The sequence below is a fragment of the Bradysia coprophila genome, unplaced genomic scaffold, assembly GCF_014529535.1.
Source record: "Bradysia coprophila strain Holo2 unplaced genomic scaffold, BU_Bcop_v1 contig_732, whole genome shotgun sequence".
NCBI lineage: Eukaryota > Metazoa > Arthropoda > Insecta > Diptera > Sciaridae > Bradysia > Bradysia coprophila.
In genome coordinates, this window is record NW_023503972.1 from 924,144 (window position 1) to 945,037 (window position 20,894).

A 20,894-nucleotide genomic window follows, 5' to 3' on the forward strand; every position below is an offset into this window, starting at 1 on the left:
GTTTCTAGCCATTGATAATGCCTACCATGTGTAGGCGAAATATTTGGCAATAAAATCAACCAAAATTGAGCAATTCGAGACAAAACAAAGAGTTTTGATAAAGTTCTAAAAAAAGGTAATTTAGTCGCATATGGAATCGATAATTCTGGAGTCCATGTAGTTTCGATTCGGTAAGTTTTTGTTAATTTTATTTCTCTAATGTCCGTTATCAAAGCGTCCTTCTTTAATTTTCTGTGTGGGTAAGAGCCTTAAGTAATTAATTGATCAAAAATTTATTTTGATTTTCTCGTAAACTTTTTGCTTATTATTAAATTTTTCAAAAGAATAATCCAAGAAGAGAAAATTTAAGTTTTGCTACTCGCTCATTCCACTCTAAACAAATTTTCAATTAATGAGCTTTATATGAAAAGGTGTGTAAAATGGAATGAACAATGGTAACACTGATGGAAAAACTAAAATTTCCTTCTTTCTAATATTAATCAAGCTGTGCTTTCTGTATTTATTCGATAATAGCTCGTTGCGTCTCGCCACGGTTCCAACACTCGAAAATAATCCGTTGCGCCAACGGTTTTTCTATTATCCGATTTTCATCCATGAAACATGCAGCATAACGGTCGATATCAGAAATTCGAAACTGACAGTGTCCCGATCTACACAGGATTTTAATCAAGTAATGTGGTTGGCCATTCAGTTGAAAGTCAATTTAACGTCAATTAAAAACAAAATTTGGTGCTTGGGGACGAAAAGAATTAAAAAGTTTGTGCCAATGGTTGAAAATTGGATGAAATGTGACTTGGCCTCAATGCATGGAAAGAACGATCCGAAGTGTGGTGTGAGTCTAGTTTAATTGGGTTCATTTGTTTTGTATAATTTATTTGTTGATTCTGTTTGTTTGAATGAATTTTTTCTGTATTTTGCTGCGTTTGGGTGTTTTCACAGCAGTTTTCCACATTATTTCCCGATTTTCCATCAGAAGATGAACTTTCTTTTGTAAACTTTCGAAACTTGTTCAACTGAAAGTGTACTGCTGTCTCGTGTAACGGACCAGCGGAAACGACTGAAGATGGTTAGACCACGCTAACCTCTGACCGCCACTGGTTCCGGAGGTCGAAACAGAGATATTCGTCTAAGATATGCTTTACGCACACCCTGGGAAAGGGAAGAGCCAAGCTCTGTTCGTAAAAAATTTTTTTCGCTTTTAGAATTTTTGATAGGCATTGCAGTTAGTAGTTGTCCTCGTCCCGAGCTTTATGTATGTGTTCACAGCCCGTTGCAATAACCGTAACGTAAAAAAAGCTTGGATTCTACTTGGATTCAATTTACTTTGCGTGTTTTTTATACAAAGAATCCTTCTGATGCTTTCAAATCTAACACAAAGAAATTCTTGTAAGAATAATCATCCGCGTTTAATAAAAGATTTTGAAACATCAAAGATTCTCTAATTCTGCAAGATGTTTTATCTACATTAAAAAGGTCGATAATATCGGAATGATTTTCAGTGTCGAGAATCCAAGGTATTTTTACTTTTGAAGATTTAAAAAAAAAACTTCATAAAATCTTTGTCCTAAAAATCTCAAAATTCCCATAGAGATTTTTCGGATTTTTGCAAGCTACTAAAGCGAGTATCCCCTCGCAGTGTCCCTTAAAACACACCGTGTAACAGTTTTCCAGCCGTTTACTTGACAGTTGGAATTAAAACAATGCAAGTCATTTGAGCAATGAAAACGTCCCGTAAATGGAGAGCTAAACAGACTTCAGTGCCAGGGCCTAATTTAAGGAATTTAATTTCCAAAAATTTCCAAAATTTCACAAACACAAAAATTCTTAAAATTTCTAAATTTTGTTTTCTGTTATATCTTATTCCAAAGTAATCAGTTTAGGTCAAATACATGAAAAACAACTAAAAAGGCAGTAAAAACAACATTGACGATGCAATCTGTTGTGTTTTTAGATAAAATGACGAAAAGTAATGAGAAAATGTAAGAATTTTTGGAAATTTAATTTCCTTAAAATAGGCCCTGCTTCAGTCCCGACATTATATCGTCGACGAAAGCCCAAAAGAAAGTGAAAACAATATTACAGAAGTGGATGGACAATTCATTTTTGATTGCATTTATCGATAAAAAAATTGCATACATTTTGGCGCGAAATATTCGCAAGTGACACAGAAATTGATAGACGCACTCAGTACATATTGTGTGTGAAATAAACTCGAAGAAAATGTTTTTTTTTAGGAAAATTCGTAATTTTGTTTTTGTTAAGTTGACTTTTATTTATAAACTTCGTAGCCACTGACGCAATTTGTGTGTCACAGCCTTCGTGATCGAAATTTTCCTGTAGCGCCAACTAGGTTTGGAAAATTTTATATGACGATTTCAACTTAACAAACAAAAAATTGTTTTCAAGTCGACTTTTCAAATAATATACATGTCTGAATTGTCAAGATTTTTGTTATTCACCCGTCTTCGTAAGTTCTTTCGGAGCCTTGGTCTTAACATGTTCAGAACCTTGATCAAATTTTGCCTAATCGAAACGAAAATATTGAATGATACAAACACAATTAATATTTAGATAGTTGATGGCACATTTAAGAGAAATCTACACTTGGCAAATTTATAGCCTGCCCAAATACAAAAGAATCGTATCTTTGATGATAATTTTCCACTCGCATCCTTTTTGGAAAAAGTACTAGCATCGTTTAGTGTTGAAATGTGTTAATTAAAATTTTTGTGGTGAGGGAAAACTCAATAGTTCACGAAAATATACACAAATTTTGAGTTTTCTCGGACCTAGGTCACATCATTACAACTTTTCTATTCTTTATTCAATACCAAATGATGTTTTTACTTTTTTTTTGCGCCCAAATGTAGGCTACAAATTTGCCAAGGGAAGATTCCTCTTAATGATTTGATTGGTAAAATCAAATTTATTGTAAAATCCATGACATTCCCAAAAACATGGAATTTATTGACCCAAATATTGTCAACACTGTCATAACTCGACGTCAGCCTGCTATGGATTTAATTTCATTTAATGTGCATTTAATGGAAACGGCTGTCAATAGTCAATTATTTTTTTTGTCAATTATTTTAATGGAAAATTTCTCGTCTGAACCGTTGATTTGTTGTTTTTTTTTATGAAACATCTAGCCCAACACGACCAATATGAATACGCCACATAAAATATATTTTACCGGGGTCATCTCCATCCGTTTTCCATTTTATTTTTGAATATTGACATGATGGAAATGAAATAGTTCTACTAATCCACTGGCCGGTCACAGGTATATCATGCATAGACTATTCATTTTTTCCAGAACTTTATAATTTTCCCACTATTTTCCATATTTTACCCAAAAACACTTTTCGGGAAAATAGGAAAAGCGGGAAAATCTACGATTTTTTTTCAGAAAAGCTGGGAAAACGTATACTCCCAAAAATAGTCCAGAATACCACGACCTGACATTACAAGAAAATTAAGACTGAAATGTGTCACCGTTGATTGTAAAAACTTTTAAAGCCATTTCAAGCCAAAGCATTGAGTTAAAAAACAAAAGTTAACCGAAATTACATGGTGATGGCATCGTTTCATTGATTTCTTCTCAACCCATGTAAAGCTAAATTATTAACCTCACCGATGAAGATGCCTTTACGCCTACGTCCATCGACCGACATTCAGTTACACTGAATAAACAAACCACAAAAGCACCGTTGGAGAGATTATTATTATTATTATTGTTAGTGGTCATTCTATAAGATCAATGGAATTGTATTTGTGTAAGCCAGCAGTTGGCAGAGATATATATATGCGATATTTTCAAACGGTATAGCATGCAACCCTATGATTGAATGAAATCCAATAATCACTAATTACAAATCACTAATTACACCATAATTACAGTTATTAGACGTAGACGACAACCACACTCAACTATTCAGAAAAAGTTTATTTCATTTGACCTTATTAGACTCGGTAATGTAAAGCACATTAAATACTATATTTTCCGAGCATGTAACCCAAACAGATTAGGTGTTTCTATGAAAGGGAGTAAGTGGAACGGTATTTTCAAAAGCACCTCTTTCATCGTACGCTTTTAGAAAATTCACAGAATTTTCAGACAAATTTAATATTTTCTGTGATGAATAAATAAGGATGACAATAAAATCGCACATACCTTCTCTCGGAGTCTACTTTAAATTCCCTATTGCAGTATTTAAACACCAAACACTTGGCAATTACAGAATCACAAAACCGAACTCTATTACTGTTTCACTCTATAAATTCGTGTAACGTGCACTACAGCAATATCCCGATGGGAACAATATTGTTTTCTAATGCAATTCACCGATTAAAATAATTCACAGACAGTTTGTGCTGTGTAATGATAATATGGTGTGACCGATTTACATTCGCCTTGGAAGCGTGTTCATCAAATTTAGCACAAAAGTGTGAAATATATCGAGCTGCAATGATTTAACATATTTTAAAGAAATGAACACTGTTGTGGATGGATTACGGTACACCATGATACCGTAAACTTGGTTGGCATTAATTGAAAATAAAAATTAATTAATTTCGACCACCTGGGTTTAACATTTTTGAATTTTCATGGAAATTAATAAGTTGCCGAATTTTTCTCAAATTGGTTCAACCATTAGTTTGGATGGCACAACATTGTCACATTTTAAATTTGCTTTCGAATTTTCATTTTTCATTTTGGTAACATCAAAAACTGATATTTTTTACCATAATAAATCAACGCACATTTATTTCACATTCATTTGAAAATTTTCAGTTGCATTAAAACCGTCCCGTACCGTTCGCAATTAAAGACAAACTGACAACAGTCACGAAATTTCAGTCCTTTTTAAGGTTCAGAGACATTGTGTTCAGAGAGAATCCACACTTACCGTTTTACGGTATTTCATGTGGTTCTTTGTCATATGCGTCGATTCCAATGCGCATTAAACTGAAATGAATTTTTTTTTCTTCTTTTTTCACCTATTCTCATCTTATAATGTTGTTGGTGCTGTGAAATGGTTAGTACCATACAGATGGGGATAACGAAGTGGGCTCAATTTTCATTTTGTGAATGAATATCGGAGACGCTCACGAGACGTATCCTAATGAGAAATTTATGGAGACAAAGAGAAATCTATAGAAAGTGAGAGAGAGAGAGAGAACGCCAGAGAGCTTTCAGGGGAATTGAGCGTAGCCATCAGTTGTTGACGGAAAATAACAGAATGTGCATTACACACAGTTTTACGTTATGCTTTGAACGAAACGAATAAAATCAAATGGTACGCAGATTTTTTGGATTTTTCTTTGGTCAAGTTGAATTTCAGTATAGACTGTAACCACGTAAATTACCAACCCATTTGACCGACTGGGTTTGCGGAACGTAATCAAAATTCCAGATCATACGGACTGTTCTGCTCGTTCCAGAGTTTTTTCACAAAAATAATAAGATTTTAATTAATTTAATTTGGAGAACTAGAAGCATTTGCGACTTTAATTCGGCCGGTTCGACTACCGGTTCGAAGAAATTTCGGTACATTTTTGATACTGTCGGTAATGAGCTGAAAGGTATTACCGGTATTGCACAGCTTGTATATGAAATTTCAACCTAACAAAAAAACGAAATCCACTTAAACAGGAATCACCTTTTTTACAACCATATCGCATTGCAATAACAAGTTAATCATCACAATTTGAATCGTATACACTGTGATATTATGCTGCTTGGTTATTTCGTTTCGATATGTAAACGTTTCCGTTATAATCGTTCGTTCGGTATGCATAAAATACATGCTCTGGCAACGAATGTTAAATGGTACGATAGAGTTTAAAGTAAGGTAGAAATTAAAGCTCGTCTATTTTGGCATGTAAAGCAAGGGAAGTTTTTAAACTTTAGTTTTACATTAAATTTGATAAAATTTTATGGAAATGTTGATTTTTCATTACCGAATTCAATATTCATTATGGTTTAGTACAGTCAAATATTTAAAGGTTTTTTGATTTAAACATTGAAGCTTTGGAACAAAAAAATATGAAAAAAATCATAAAAGCGAAAATTGGATCAAGTCTGTTTAGCATTAGGAAGTAGTATACCCGTGATAGACCCGCTTGATCGTTCAAAAAGATATTTTATAGATCACAAATGTTGGCAGCAATTTAGTGCTGTAGAGATATGAAATATGACCAAACTGCTATTCATATATTTACTTATATGTACTTGTACTTATTACGGCTACCAGAAGGCCACAACCAAATTTTTTACGGACTGCCAAATGAGCATCGCATGGATTTGTTATTATTACAACAAAATCATGCTAGTGATGCGGTTGTGAAAGCATTTTTTTCCGGTTAAAATAGTCGATAATATTGAATGAAGCGAAATTAATTAATTGCATCAGTTTAATGGATAACCACGAATTCGTGTGTTTTTGAGCGACCGCATGCGCTGCTACTAGCATTAACACAGAAATTATTCGGAGTCAAATTTATCTCGTGTGAGTTATGCCAATCAACACCTACAGGTGTATGCACAGCACACTGTGCGTCTACAGCACCATCATACATGTCTGCTTTTTGACATCTGGCTTATGAGTGATAATGCTTGGAGCAGTGCCCTGACACCAAGTTTTGGAAACTGTTATTCTGTCAATTGTAAGATTTGTATACTCCAGCCGAAGCAGACTAAATAAAGAAATTGGTCTGGGATCCATAGAACATTGTTGACATCGGCCTCACCTCAGATCAACAGAATTTCACATTTAAACTTTACTTTTCACTTTCCTTACCTAGCTATGTAAATGGATATTACAGTCGGCTGACTTTGAAATAATCGACGCCTTTCGTTTCGGCTGTTTTGCAGCTGATACAAAAAAAAATAATAAAAGTGTCCATACATTATTAAACGGTTTCGTTTCACCACTACCACGAGCGGGTGTGTAACTATTTCAACCGTACAAACAAGTGTAACTTTCGTTTATATGAGTGATTAATCTGAAAAACAGCTGAAACTAAATGAGGCACTAATTTCAAAGTCACTGATAGTATATTTTCAACTTTTTCTACTGTTCTTCATCGTTTTCCCTATGGAAACCATCCCGTTGTCTATAGACGAACCAGTGAATCCTGCTGAATCACTGTTTCCTGCAACTTCTAAGAATTTGACTCCTAACTTACTCTTTGACGTAAAATAATTGTTAACCTCGGTGTTGACTCATTACACACCTTTAAGGCTGCCAAAACAATCACTTAGAAGCAATTACGTAAGTTATTTTACTTACAGCACCCTGCGAAAATGAAATTTTGCACCTGCAAGTAATTGTTTGAAGATTGTTATTTTGCCACGAGGGATTATAGCCCTTGCCCCAGCCTACAAGCCTCCCTCTAAGCAAATTAAAAATATACAAACAAGGACGTAATGTACTATTATACAAAAACTTGAGGTAACGTTTTGGCTCCGTGAAGTAAAGTCAACTTTACCTCACATTTTTGAATAAAAAATATAAACACCCTGATCGGGTTAGAACAAAGAAGTACTTTGTTCGATAAACCTCATAGTGATGGAAAACCGAATTCAGATCCTATAGATGTCTACGTTCGATATGAAATATTCTGTCTATTGAAGTATTATTTGAAATAAGGAATAATTGCATTATACGAGCTTTTTCACAAAGAAAAAATTCTTATAGTTGCTACTCCATTGGATGTTTGTTCTGTTTTGTTTATTGAAGTACGTTCTTGAAGTAATATATTATTTGCTTCGTTTAATGGTAATTTCCATTTGTCAGAGCATAGTTTGTATTTATTTGAACAGGTTCAGAAGAGTATCATTAACTTCTTTCCCGAGAAATTCTTCTTGACGACATAAATTTAAACTACAAGAATAATCAAGTTCATTCTAACGAATGCAAAGCGACAAGCAGGTCCGTAACAGAGAACAGTTCAGAAGTCAGACGAGCTTTTGTTCAACGACTTAATGTTTAAGCACAAGCCTACGGACCACTTTGAAGGGCCCTAAGTATAGATCAAGTCCGACTAACTGTAAATCCGAACACTGACAACTGCACCGTCATCTATAGAGAACCCTAACCTCAACTCGGTGAAAAAAAGGAAATTATTGAGATGCCGTTTAATTTTATGTTTTTTTCGCATCTACAAAAACGTTTAATTTAATATTTAGATTTCCAATGTATAAAAGGTGAAATTGTGATTGTTTCTTGTATGGCGTAAGTGTTTAAACTCATTTTTTACAAGAAAACCATAAAAACTATTCAAACATTTGTTTCTATTTTCAAACATGAGCAGAGTGCCTGCTCATTTTCACTGCACATACGTTGAGATTAGGGTTATCTGTGGATGATTTTTGACATTTCGAATAACCTTGGTCTTGATTTATATCTCATTCGTCACACATAGTAAAAAAATCCAGCGTTGTGTCAAAATGGACGGCTGATTAAGAAGTGATCCGGAGGTGAGTTACGGAATCGAATTCGCTAACAGAGCACATGAACAATTCTTTTACGTTGATGGGGTCGACAATTATGCAATGATTTTATGCAAGTTTGTCAACGATCTTATCGAAACTAAAGGTTTGGATAAGAGCCATATACGGTGTTTAAGTAGAGGAAATATAACTGATCACGGGGTATAGCTGTCACAACAAAGTGAGCAGAAAATTTGAATTTGCGTGACATTATGTTTTCATGTGAAAACAATTTTGAGTTTTTTTCGTTTCAATTGTAGTGTATTGTAGTGACTTCAAAACAATTGAATAGTAAACTGTAATCTTTCATTCGGTTGATTTTGTCTTTTCCATATTTTAATTTAATCAAATTTTGCCTCCTGTTTTGACAGCTATACCCCGAAAACTCTCTGCTTAGACAATGTATACTTTAAAACTGACCACGTGCCAGAAATTGTAGGTTGTTAAAACCGTTAAAACTGACAGTTACCGTCAAACTTGACATGATACATTTTTTTTAAATAGGTCTATTTCGCATCGCCATGAGTAGCTAGAGTTACAGTTTTGAGGCCCAATTTTTTATTGTGCCCCAAATACTTAGTTCAATATGGCACTGATAAACGAGCTATCGATTGAAGCTTGTCGTTTAAATTATCATGTAAGTGGGTATCTCTTTGATTTTTGTTCAACATTTTGTATACAAACTTGTTTGAAGAAACTTTCAATTAAGAAAGCTCTTTGGAAAATAGATTCAATTATGCTGAAGTATTTTTTAAGTAGCGATTTAATGCGAATGAAGCAAGGAAATCAATTTAAATATTACAACGATAAATTGAGATTTATTGTGCAATTCAAAGAATGTATTTTTTTTTCATTCAGGCTGACCAAAAACGTCACATTCTCTCACCAGATAGAGAGTCAAAACAATCATTTTGTCTCTCACGTTTTCTTTCACTTTTCGTTCCCAGTTGTGCAGTGATGCCACTTTTCGTTTCTAGATGTGTCAATTTGTACAAAATGAACATCCAACGTGTTGAAACAATTTGGGTTTCATTTGTTATGAAGAATTGAGTAACATTTGCGAAAACATTGAAAATATCAGTGAGTGAGAGTGATAAATCGCTGTGTATACGGAGACCGAGCAATCAAATTATTCCAGTTTTTTGTCACATTTTGTCACATTTTGTTCGGAATGTGATTTTTTAGTCAGCCTGAATGAAATAGTAGATTATCATCATATAAGGGGAATATAGTCGAGGCTCACCGAGACTTCTCCTTGTATGATGATATACTGCGTTATCGTATGAGCGAAAGCGAGGCAACCAAATGAGGGAATGACAATTTTTCCTGAAAATTCAAAGTCATTTATGATTTGGGCCTCTAGGGAATAAAACAACATACGTCACACGGAACAAAAGGGTGTCTGTTTTTGACCACGGTGACGAAAACGCACCTTTTTGTTACTAGTTACTAGGGGTTTTCGACATAGAGAATTCTCTATTTTAAGCTCATTTAAAAAAAATCTCGGGTGTTCAAGTGTGTGTGTCTACCGCACCGCACACATTTTCTTCTTTTTCTCTGGTTACCAATTGATTATTATCTGAAACACATCCCCATACACAAACTCTTTCAGACATATAATGTACATAAAATAACATAATATTAAGCAATTACAATAGACCAAATGTAAAATTGTAATAAATTCAAAAGCTGAAAAAGCTTTTATGCTCACTTGTATATATAACAGAAAATATAAGCTTAATTTCATGCTCTGTGTAGCGTAATTTAACATAAAAGATAATTAGTTGAGTAACGCAATAAACATTTTATTTGTTGCACATGACATGAGTGTCGTATTAGTGTACATGTCAAGGAGCTCAACTAGCATTTCATTGAAGCTCATTATTATGTTTATGTTCATTAATTGTGTTTTGTTTTATGATTTAAAAAAATGTTTTTTTTTCCACGGCTCATCGGAATTAAGAAAAAGGTGAAATTGTCTTAAAATTAAAACTCACATCTAGTGCGGAAAAAAAACTCCATTTGACCATCGTTAACAGGGCACCCAAATTCGACTTTGCATCTCTTACGATTACGAGTGAAGGAAATCAGATTGCATTTCTTAACGTTTAAAAACAGTTGGTATGGTTAACTTCACACCACTGCAAGAGCCTGTGCAAATCACAACGAAGAGCACTGGCATGTAGCACGTTCTTAATCACGCTGAAGACCTTCAGATCGTCGGCGTATTACAGGTAAGTGGAAATCCGCTCAGATAGGACGCTCAGAATGAATACCAAAATTCAGTTCAGTTTGTACAAAACAATCGAATGCTTGACTCTGTCAAATGCCTTCTGGAAGTCAGTGTAAATGACATCTAGCTTAGTGGGATGACTCACAAACCCAACTAAGTTCGTCGATGAAGACCTGCGTTTCCTAAAATCATGCTGAGACTTTGAAATCACTCGATTAAACTTCGCGGATAAAACGTTGGTCACAATGGATTCAAACATCTTTCGGCAAAATAGCAACACATCCTCGAACTCATCTGTAATTTTCGAATTCTCTTCTACACCCACTTTTGAAAATCGGGGTCACATACGACGATTTCCATCTACTAGGAAACTTCCCAGTTGACAGAGACGAGTCAAAAATACGGAGGAGAGGAGAAGGCAGACTTTCAGCACAGTTCTTCAAAAGGATGTGTGCGACGTTATCAGGCCCGTTAGCTTTGCTGGTTTCAATAATGCGTAAATGGCTCAAGACACCATCAGCAGTCAAACAGATCGATCAACACGTTTATTAATGGGGTAAAACTTACGAGACAGACAAGACCCATTCACTTTCGTCGTCAACGACGTAGACACTTTCGAAGAACTCAGCGACGTGCAATGCACGTTTCGATAGGAGTAGAAGACTTTATATTTTACCTTACGCGATTTCAATTTGCGGGCGAATAGTGTGTAGGAGACTAATCGCACGCGCGGGCGAACAGCATCAGTCTGTAATAAACCCGTAAATAATCTGTATCTACATCATAGAGTAGTATGAGGAAAATAAAGAAGCAAAATTTTCAACTTTATTAATCCAACTCGTTCCACGTTCTATGTCCAATCCACGTTATGTTATTCATATACAATGTGTATTACACATATCGTATGTGGAATGATAACATTGGCTGGATTGAAATGGTCCGTTATCTCATAGTTTTCACTCTGTATCAATCTATTTTCCATAAAACTCTTTTTCGGTCGCAGTTTGAAACCATTTATCGTATGGTGGAACTGAGAACTTTGCATTTGCATTCGATTAGGCCTAGCGGAAATTTACGCATCAGCATCATCGATCCACGATGTGGAAAGATCTTAATCGATTTTTTTTTATATCCAATGCCGGTAAATATTTTTGTTGCATTTTATGTTATCAACAACAACGCAATTGTTGTTGTTTTGAGTGAAAGAATTGTACAGAGCAACGCACTTCAAGCATGAGTACTGCTCTAAATAGAATACTGAAAAATGACAGTGTATTGTGTATCAAACAAAGTTTAACACTGTTAAAAAAATTGGAAACACTTCTCATACAAAATAGTACTCTTTTTGACATCTGTCACTCGAAGCACTTTTGATTGAAGTGCGTTGTACAGAGACGTTATGACGACCGAGGGCAACCGATGGTAACTTTAGTTCAGTTAATACTTTCAGTTCATTCAGTATTAGACACTATTAATGCGGTACCGAGGCGAAGCTGAGATTGTCAACACATGCATGCGCGCAAAGTTTGTTTATATGTATATATATAAAACCAATCACATACTCCTTCGAGCACAGCATACAGTAAATCTACTTTCAGTAAGGGTGCGGGAACACCGTGCATTTTAAGATAATAAATTTATCAAAACCATTTCCATCTTCGAGAAAAAAGGTTTTTGACATTTTACATTATCATTACAGTCTATTGGACAGTTTGTACTGTCGCACTGTCGCTGTATGTTTGCTTGAAACGTTTGCGATTTTTATCGGTTAATTATTATCCACAACACAATATTGATCCTTTCAAACTACATCAATTTATAATAATGGAATAAAGTAGAAAAATTAGCATTTAAATGAGCGAACCATCTTGCTATCGACTGAAGAGTTAATTCAAGTTTTGTAATTTAACTTGTTTTAGCGTAGAAATTATGAAAATTCTATGCATAATGAGAGATCCTTTAAAATTTTAACTAAGAAAATATGAAATATCAGTAATCAGAAAGACAATAAGGGATGGCGTCCAATTGACGCCGTAAGTGTGTTAAAAAAATCAAAATGGAAGAATAACGCAACGTTAAATCGCCCCCATTCTTAAGGCCGAAAACTCATGAGTAATTTTGCGTTGCCGGAATCGCCAATTATGCTGCGTTTTCAATTGTTTAGCCTCTTGTGAATATCGGATTACAATGAAAAAACGCAGCATAATTGTCGATCCCATCAACGCAAAATTGCTCGTGTGTCTTCGCCCTAAGCTAGATGTACAGTCAGCCGTCAAATTAAATTTTGACAGAAAATTTATCGACTTTCTGTCAATTTTTTTACTGACAGTGAAATAATGACAGAGAGTCCACACAGTTTCTTGCAAAATTTCAACAACAACAAAAAATAATTGTATGACCCAACGCACTTCAAGCAAAAGTTCTATTTATGACTGCTGCCAAATAGAGTACTTTCTTTATGAAATTGTATCCCCCCTTTTTTTACAGTGTAAAAATTTGTATGGAGACTGTCAAGTTTCAGTACCCTATTTAGAGTACCACTTTTGCTTGAAGTGCGTTGTATGACCACATCCTGCTAATTTTTACAAAGAAAGTGACAAAATGGATCTCAGAATCGACTAATTAATTATTAAAAAAAACTTTTAACCTTTTAATTGCCCACGGTCATTCAGAAAAATCTGAAAAATCCTTCAGAATCCTGAATTTCTAGAACTGGGAAGATGGTGGACCATGTGGAGTGATGAAATTGAAGGAACCCAACTACTATCACCTCAATAATTCCAAAACTCCAGTAGGGAACCCAAAAAAATCTGAGCAATCCGTACCAATCTTAAAGTTCTAGAACTGGGCTGAATCATGTACTGATACTACGGAATTTTAAGTGTAAACTTGTTTTGAAAGGTGATTTCTACACGTTCCAGAAGGTCATAAAGCATTAATATTAAGGTGAATTATAAGCAGATGGCCTAGCGGCTCATTCAAATTTAATTTATTTCGATCATTTTTCACGGTCTCTGTACTCTCCTTTATGATTAGAGTGATAATACCGAAGACCAGTGAATTAAAACTCGCCTTGAGGTGCTTGTCACTAAAAATCTTCATAGAAATTTCGATGCATTACTCCAGGAAAGTTAAAATAACTGGTTCGAATACCTATACAAATGTTTTCCTTTCATGAGTCAGTATTCAGTGTCCCCAGTATTTCAGTGTTCTCACAAATTTATTTTCAGTAGTTTCACCCATCAAACAACAAAAGTCAAATTAGTGTTTCAAGAAAGAAAAAATTTGTTTGCATGATACTTTCGAAAACATCAAAGACTTTTGCCACATTATAAACTGCATCATAAAAATGATAAACAATTTTTTCCTCCTTTTTAAGTTTAAAGTTTGAAACTACCACCACATCAAACTAAACAGCATAAATGTTTCAAAAAGAAAAAAAAAGTCCACCCACATCGCAAGCTAACAAATAATAGTCTGAGTGAAAATGAATTCATCACACCCTCTTTAGATAAACCCATAAATATTCCATGAAGTCTTCATATAGTGTGCTAAAACACAAGTGTCATACGAACATTATTATGATGTATAAATAGCGTATTATATTTTGCACAATATATCACATAATGGAGTTGTATCATTTGTGAACGATGCCTACATCAGTGTATATACACACAGAGAGAGATGGAGAGAGCGAGAGGGTATGGATCCTATGTGCTTAATATTCTTGCAGGAAATACAACATTATCATACATAACACAAAAGAATCAGATAGGAAACTTATGTCGTTAAAATATGTTAACAGAGTGTTGATTTTCGGAACGATCGGGAAGACGTAGTTTATTTTCCAATGGAAATTTCGATTCTAGAGCATCGATTTGTCTTAAAATATTTGATTGTCGCATATGGTTAGGAAAATTTATGTCCTTATGATTACAGTGAAATTGGCTTCAGTACATAAATCCACAGCTAAATTGCAAATATTTATACAACCAACTAACCCTCTCTACTATACTATACTATACTAGGAGGTGCGGGAATCGTGGTTTTACAGAAAATGAAAAGCATTTCTCTAAAACAATATATAATTGAGATAAAAAATGTCTTGCAGATTGTTCACATATTTCGAAACATGGTTTCTATTCGAACGAAAACATAACACCACTGCACTCACGAAACATTTATTCAAAAATGATCACATCAACGTTGATTTTTTAATACAAATCCTAGAAGTTGAAATCATGTGTGCATTGACTTTTCATACACACGAAATTATTCTGTGAGATCTTTTATTGTAAGTTGCCAACATTGCTTCGAAAAAGTGAAACAAAACAAAACAAATCAAAACAAAATAAATCAAAACAAATCAAAACAAAACATGTTTCGGCGACTTGGCAACAAATTACAAGATCTGTTTTAAGGATTAATATTTGGATTTCGTTAATTATTCTTTTATGGTAGCTTAATTATGATTGGACTTAGAGGTAAACAAAGTGAAACATAAAAATATTGTAAGTATTAGGTCGCGAAACAGCACAAATTAAATTTGTTTTCCGTAGATTTCCCACGGAAAAACAATTTGTTTTTAGCTGTTTCGAAGCAATTTAAATTAAAAAATTTAAAATTTTACTTTGTTTACCTCTAAGTTCAATCTCAATGATGCTACCTGGAAAGGAGTGATAATCGAAATCCATGTATTAATCTTTAAAACAGATCTTGTAATTTGTTGCCAAGTGGCCGAAACATGATTTGTTTTGTTTTGTTTTGATTTGTTTCGTTTTGATTTGTTTTGTTTTGATTTGTTTTGTTTTATTTTGATTTGTTTCGTTTTGTTTCATTTTTTGAAACAAGCATGGTTTACAAAAAAGTCATAGAACAATTCCATGTAATGTTTGCACAGTGTACTCTTGCGAACTTAAATGAAAATAAATCAATGTGATTATTTTTGAATGAATAATTGGTATGGTAAGTGTAATATAGTGTACGTTTTTGATTCAAATAGAAATTAATCTTCGAAAAGATTAATCGAATTGCGAAGACTTTTTTATCTCAAATTATTTTGTTACACAGAAATGCGTTTCATTTCGCTATCAAACCATGATTTTGAATTTTGAAAACCGACACCTTTTCTGTTTCTGTTACTTAAGTTTACACAAAAAACCAGTAAACAACAAAACAGAACATGTGTCGGCTTTGCAAATTCTGCGAGTATATGTGATTTGAGTAATTTTTCACACAAACTCCACATAAGGTCTTAAATTTGCAACTTTAGAATTCATGCCGTAAGTGCGGTCGAAATTCAAAATCGCTCCCGCCACGCAAGTCTTTCTAACGCAGCGTCATTTTTATACAACGAAGCGTTGAAATGTATTTTTTGGTTCACTTTTTCATCGACTCGTTCACTTATAATTTACCCAGTTCAACCAGTTTTCCGAGGAGAAAATTTTATTGACGTGATTAACATGATTAACCAGTGATTAACATGATGACGAATCAGTGATTAACTAGCATTTAACCGGGGGAATCGTCGCAAAACTACAATTAATCGTGAAATACGGGGGTTAATCATTGTAAATCACTGATTAACCGTGCGTATTCACAAAAATCATGTTGCTGTTTTGCAGATTAACTGATTAACCATGTTAATCACAAAAGAGTGGTTTTCAATGAACTCTGTTTTGATCTAAGAGTAATTATACCTAGAGAAGAAATTTGTGGGAGGAAAAGTGGTCCCAACATCAGTTTGTATAAGATACACATTTTGTAAAATTTTACACCAATACATTTATGCGTTGGCGCTTTTGATAGTTCAATCTGCCCTCTTAATTTAGAAGGCAAACACATGCCAATAAACGTTTCGTATTTCATGTTGGGGGACAACATATTTTACGTAATTTTGTTCGAAAATTTCCTCTCTAGTTACTATAATTACTCTTCAGTTTTGATGAAATGTCGCGTAAATCGAAGTGATTCAGTTTCAGTATTTCTAGTGTCCCCAACAAAAATTGCGACTAATTCGCCGAAATAATTCTAAAGTCAAATTATTTTACTGAAACAGTGTTAGTGGTGTGAAAATTAGATTTATAAGCAATTTGGCCTTGACTGTGTAATTTAAGTGTCCACTCCACTCAACAAAAAGTACTCCGTGAGAGAGCCGCGAGAGAGCGAGCTATCAAATAAACAAAGGAAAAATTGAAAAAATTCAGTTTTGTCTCTCACACGGAGTACTTTTTTGGTAAGAGGAAACTAAGCATTAGTGTAGATAATTCATTTTCTAATGCGTTTCGTGTCGATGAAATATGAAGGCAAGTCCACAGTTTGTTAAAAATGACTGAAAAATCGACAATCTGCAAAATGATTGAAAAATTTCGGCGCGACGTTTTGAATCTGCGAACGAAAAGGAAATTTTTTCAACTAATAACTAATCAATAAATCACACGAAACAAACTTTAATAAGTACCCGCCGCTATTGAGGATTTTTAAAATGGCATCATTAGTTAAAGTTGAGGCTATTGAGAGGAAATACGGATCACAAGAATCAGCCAATGAAAAAAAAAAAACAACAACCGAAAGAAAGCACAGTTCAATCACTGGATCGTTCATCATACTTATCCGTATTTCCTTTAATTTACTTCCAATTTCTATCAATTTCTCTTATTTCTAGTCAATGCCCCCGTCAACTACGAAACTGCAGTAAACTCGACGATTTTTGTTCGTTTTCTTCACATTTCAAGGAAATCATAGAAAATTTTCGAAATACAGAAAATTAAAGAAAAATGTTAGAAAATTCAGTGTTCGGATCGGTCGATTTTCGAAAATCCTAGCCACGCTCATCTCTACTTTCGGTGAGAGCTGCGACAGGAGCCATGGTTACTAATAACAACCAGTGATTAGTAGCAGTGCCTTTTATAAGGATTTTTCACTGGGGTGCACAACTTTCCGAAGGGCCCAATTTTTTTCTCGAAAGGGCCCTCACAAAAAAGCCGACGTTTATCATAAAATTTACATTTTTTGTTTTCTGTTTCCGGCACCTCTTCAGCGCCCTGGGCTTCGTATTACAGCTACCATTTCCAGCACCCCATTTCTTATTCCCAGCGCCCTTGGCTTAGCACATAGGCTAAGCCGGCACTGTCGTTAACAGCTGTGAAGGTAGGTCAGACCTCCCACTGAATTTTTCGGACAATTTTCATTAAAATTTCAGACATTTTCTACGAAGATTTCGGACTAATAGTGCGCTTGGGTATGGGTAATTGGTGGGCATAATTTGATAATCGATAGCAAATTCAATCGGACGCGATGATTTTTATTTGAGTCGTTGTTTCTAACGTGATTTGAAGGGTCGCATCATTGGTCGATGTATGCGCCGAGGTGCGCTTTGTGAATTCGAATAATGAAACTTTTGGATTACAGCGAATGAAAATTTTGAATCGCAGCGCAAAGTTTTAAGAAACGATGTGGCAATTAAGTTCACTGGACGGATTTATAAAAAGTGGGGTGCACTGGGGTGCATTTATCAAAAGTGTGGTGCACTGATAGGGGACTGGGGTGCACTTTTCCTCCGACTTTGTATGTTAAAAAAGGCTCTGATTAGTAGGCAAATGAAAATACTTTCAATCAAACACCACTCGATAGTACCGATAAAGTGGCAACACCAAAAGGCCTCGCAAAAGGCTATACGGTAATGCTATCCATGTTGACATTGGTTTACAGCAAATAGTATGCCTTTTCAATTTGTTGTTTTTTCATTAATTTTTCTTTTAACTAAGAGAAAAATTTTAAATCCTTTTCGGATGGAAAGTACATGCTATGCTGTGCGTATACTGCAACGTTCTCGTTATTTTCGCCGTTTCAAAACTTTTTCAACCGTAAAAATTTCAAGTTCCTCTCTTACTCTAATAATTAAGATTCAGAAAAGTTTAACTTTTATACTCATCATTATCGCATTATACCATAGAATCAACCATATATAGAGCAGTCATACTACACCTCTAAATTTTTTGACTCTATACCAAACTAATTCCATTTTGAAACGATGCCAGTAAAGTTTTTTCCTCGTAATTTGTTCTTGTTCAGTGATGGTAATAAAAATGTTCTTCAACTTTTTTCTATGTATATTCGCAATGTTACCGTGTATAAAACATAAAAAAGAGTTTTTTTTAGTTGGTTTTTCATTTGTATCGTATCTGTACTCTTTTCGCCTCTTTTATTTTGTGTTTCTACTCGATGGGTATAAGTTTTTTCAGTGTTTTATGTTCAGGTAAGAGTTGTAAAATTGTAATACTTTTTAGCGTTAACAAAGAAAGTATTTTTGTTGCTAGTACATAGTGATAGATGATGCGGGAACAATGACGATGTGTTACGTACGTTCAATTAAAGAATTAGAAAAGTTGGTGGACGGGTGCATGGGTTTTGTTGCTATTTTTCAAAAGATTTGGTGTTGTTAAATCAATCCCTTTCACAGTAACTTATACGTATTGATCTTTAACGTGCTTGATTTTACTTATTAGGTAAAGTATAATTAGTTTTTCAATCGGACCAATATCTGCTGAGCTAAGAGTAATGCTTAGTTTCCTCTTACGAAAAAAGTACTCCGTGTGAGAGACAAAATATATTTTTTTCAATTTTTTTCTATGTTTATTTGACAGCTCGCTCTCTCACGGCTCTCTCACGGAGTGCTTTTTGTTGAGTGGAGTGGACACTTAGTTATACCTAGAGAGGAACTTTGTTGGACGAAATGTGGTCCCAACATCAGTCTTTATAAGATACACATTTTGTATGATTTTACACCAATACATTTATGCGTTGACGCTTTTGATGGTTCAATTTGCCCCCTTAATTAAGAGGGCAAACACATACCAATAAAACTTTCGTATTTCATGTTGGGGGACCACATATTTTACGTAATTTTGTACGAAATGTCCTCTCTAGGGATAATTATACTTCTAGTTGGCGAGAGTATTTTTACGTATTGATCACATCACGTTTTTGAAGTCTTATCGCTCGGATGATATTGGTTCTATTGTAAGACTACCTACTTTACTGAGGTCTTGAGATCGCGCGCTACACACTGGCAGTTTGTTTGATCAGAATCTGTCGAGTCGAAATTTGATTATTTTCATGGGACGGTCGTCAAACATATGGAAAAATAGTTTTTTTTATCCGAATTTTGTGGCCGTTATAAATAATCGTTCCGGGTGAGAGTAACTAGGATGTTAGGTTCACATTAAGCGTCATCAGTACCAACGCAGACCTGTCTAAAGTTCACACAGATTTTGAAAATTTTTATTGCAAATTTTTGGAAACATATATCAATGAATCTAATCAAACTAGGCATGACCCGAAACCCACTCTCAACCGAAACGATCATTTATAACGGCCAAAAAATTCGGATAAAAATCACTATTTTTCCAACTTCGGAGATCTTCCACCAGCAACCAGGTGTGGCTCGAGACTGTGTGAGGCCTGTTTTGAGGTCTACTGGCAAAGACCTATCAAACCATGTGTATATATCCATGCGCATATGTTTTACCAAAGTGATTTTTAATTGAAGCTTATGAATTTTATAAAAGATAACCCTTTCTGCTACAGGCAAATTTGGTAGAAGCTGATATTGATAATCCTAGATTGTATAGAGTGTTATGATGAAAGAGAAAGAAATATTTTGACAAGTACCCCCAGACAACTTATAATAGACTGGTCTTCGGTCCTCTCGCTATCAACGTAATATGTTGAAAGAGAAAGCAATATTTTGACAAGTATGTTTGGGATGCCAACTTTTAATTAACTAGTCTTCGGTTCTCTCGCTCTGATCATAACATTCTATTGTTCTCATGTCAAAATGATATGCGGATCTGATATATAATATATAATACGTACCTTATATAAGTGTGTTCATTTGGGCGGTTTTGTATTGTATTTTCGCTGACAAAAATCTATTTTGAAAAATATACGACGACAATAAGCACCACAAATGTGTTTCCTTACCTCTTCAATGAGAAATAGATAGATGTTCGTGACAGCTTGTTTATCACCATTCGTTTCGGTCCTCTCAAAAAAACAAAACAGTCCAAGAACTGATACGAAAGCTGAAGCAAACATAGGCACAAATTTGGTTGACATTAACTGTATTAAGAGCCTATTCACGAATTCGTCAGAAAATAATGT

General features: G+C 34.5%; 1 protein-coding gene and 1 long non-coding RNA gene across 4 annotated transcripts in view; one reads left to right on the forward strand and one right to left on the reverse strand.

Moving 5' to 3' along the window:
• The window catches only part of LOC119084433 (lachesin), a 106,932-nt gene extending 102,094 nt beyond the window's left edge, over positions 1-4,838 (reverse strand). Inside the window, exons 1-2 of one of the 3 annotated variants that reach the window (XM_037194412.1) lie at positions 4,747-4,838; positions 4,175-4,463 (exon numbers count right to left, since the gene is read on the reverse strand). The gene's annotated coding sequence lies outside the window, so the exon portion shown is untranslated. Of the gene's footprint in view, positions 1-4,174 lie in introns of all 3 variants that reach the window. The other 2 variants (XM_037194413.1, XM_037194411.1) reach the window with 2 other exon arrangements.
• A 416-nt stretch (positions 4,839-5,254) lies between these two features.
• LOC119084437 lies at positions 5,255-15,065 on the forward strand. Its single transcript, XR_005089064.1, has 3 exons — positions 5,255-5,266; positions 14,429-14,431; positions 14,759-15,065. It is a non-coding gene; the product is annotated as an uncharacterized LOC119084437 (long non-coding RNA).
• The last annotated feature ends 5,829 nt before the right edge of the window (positions 15,066-20,894 follow it).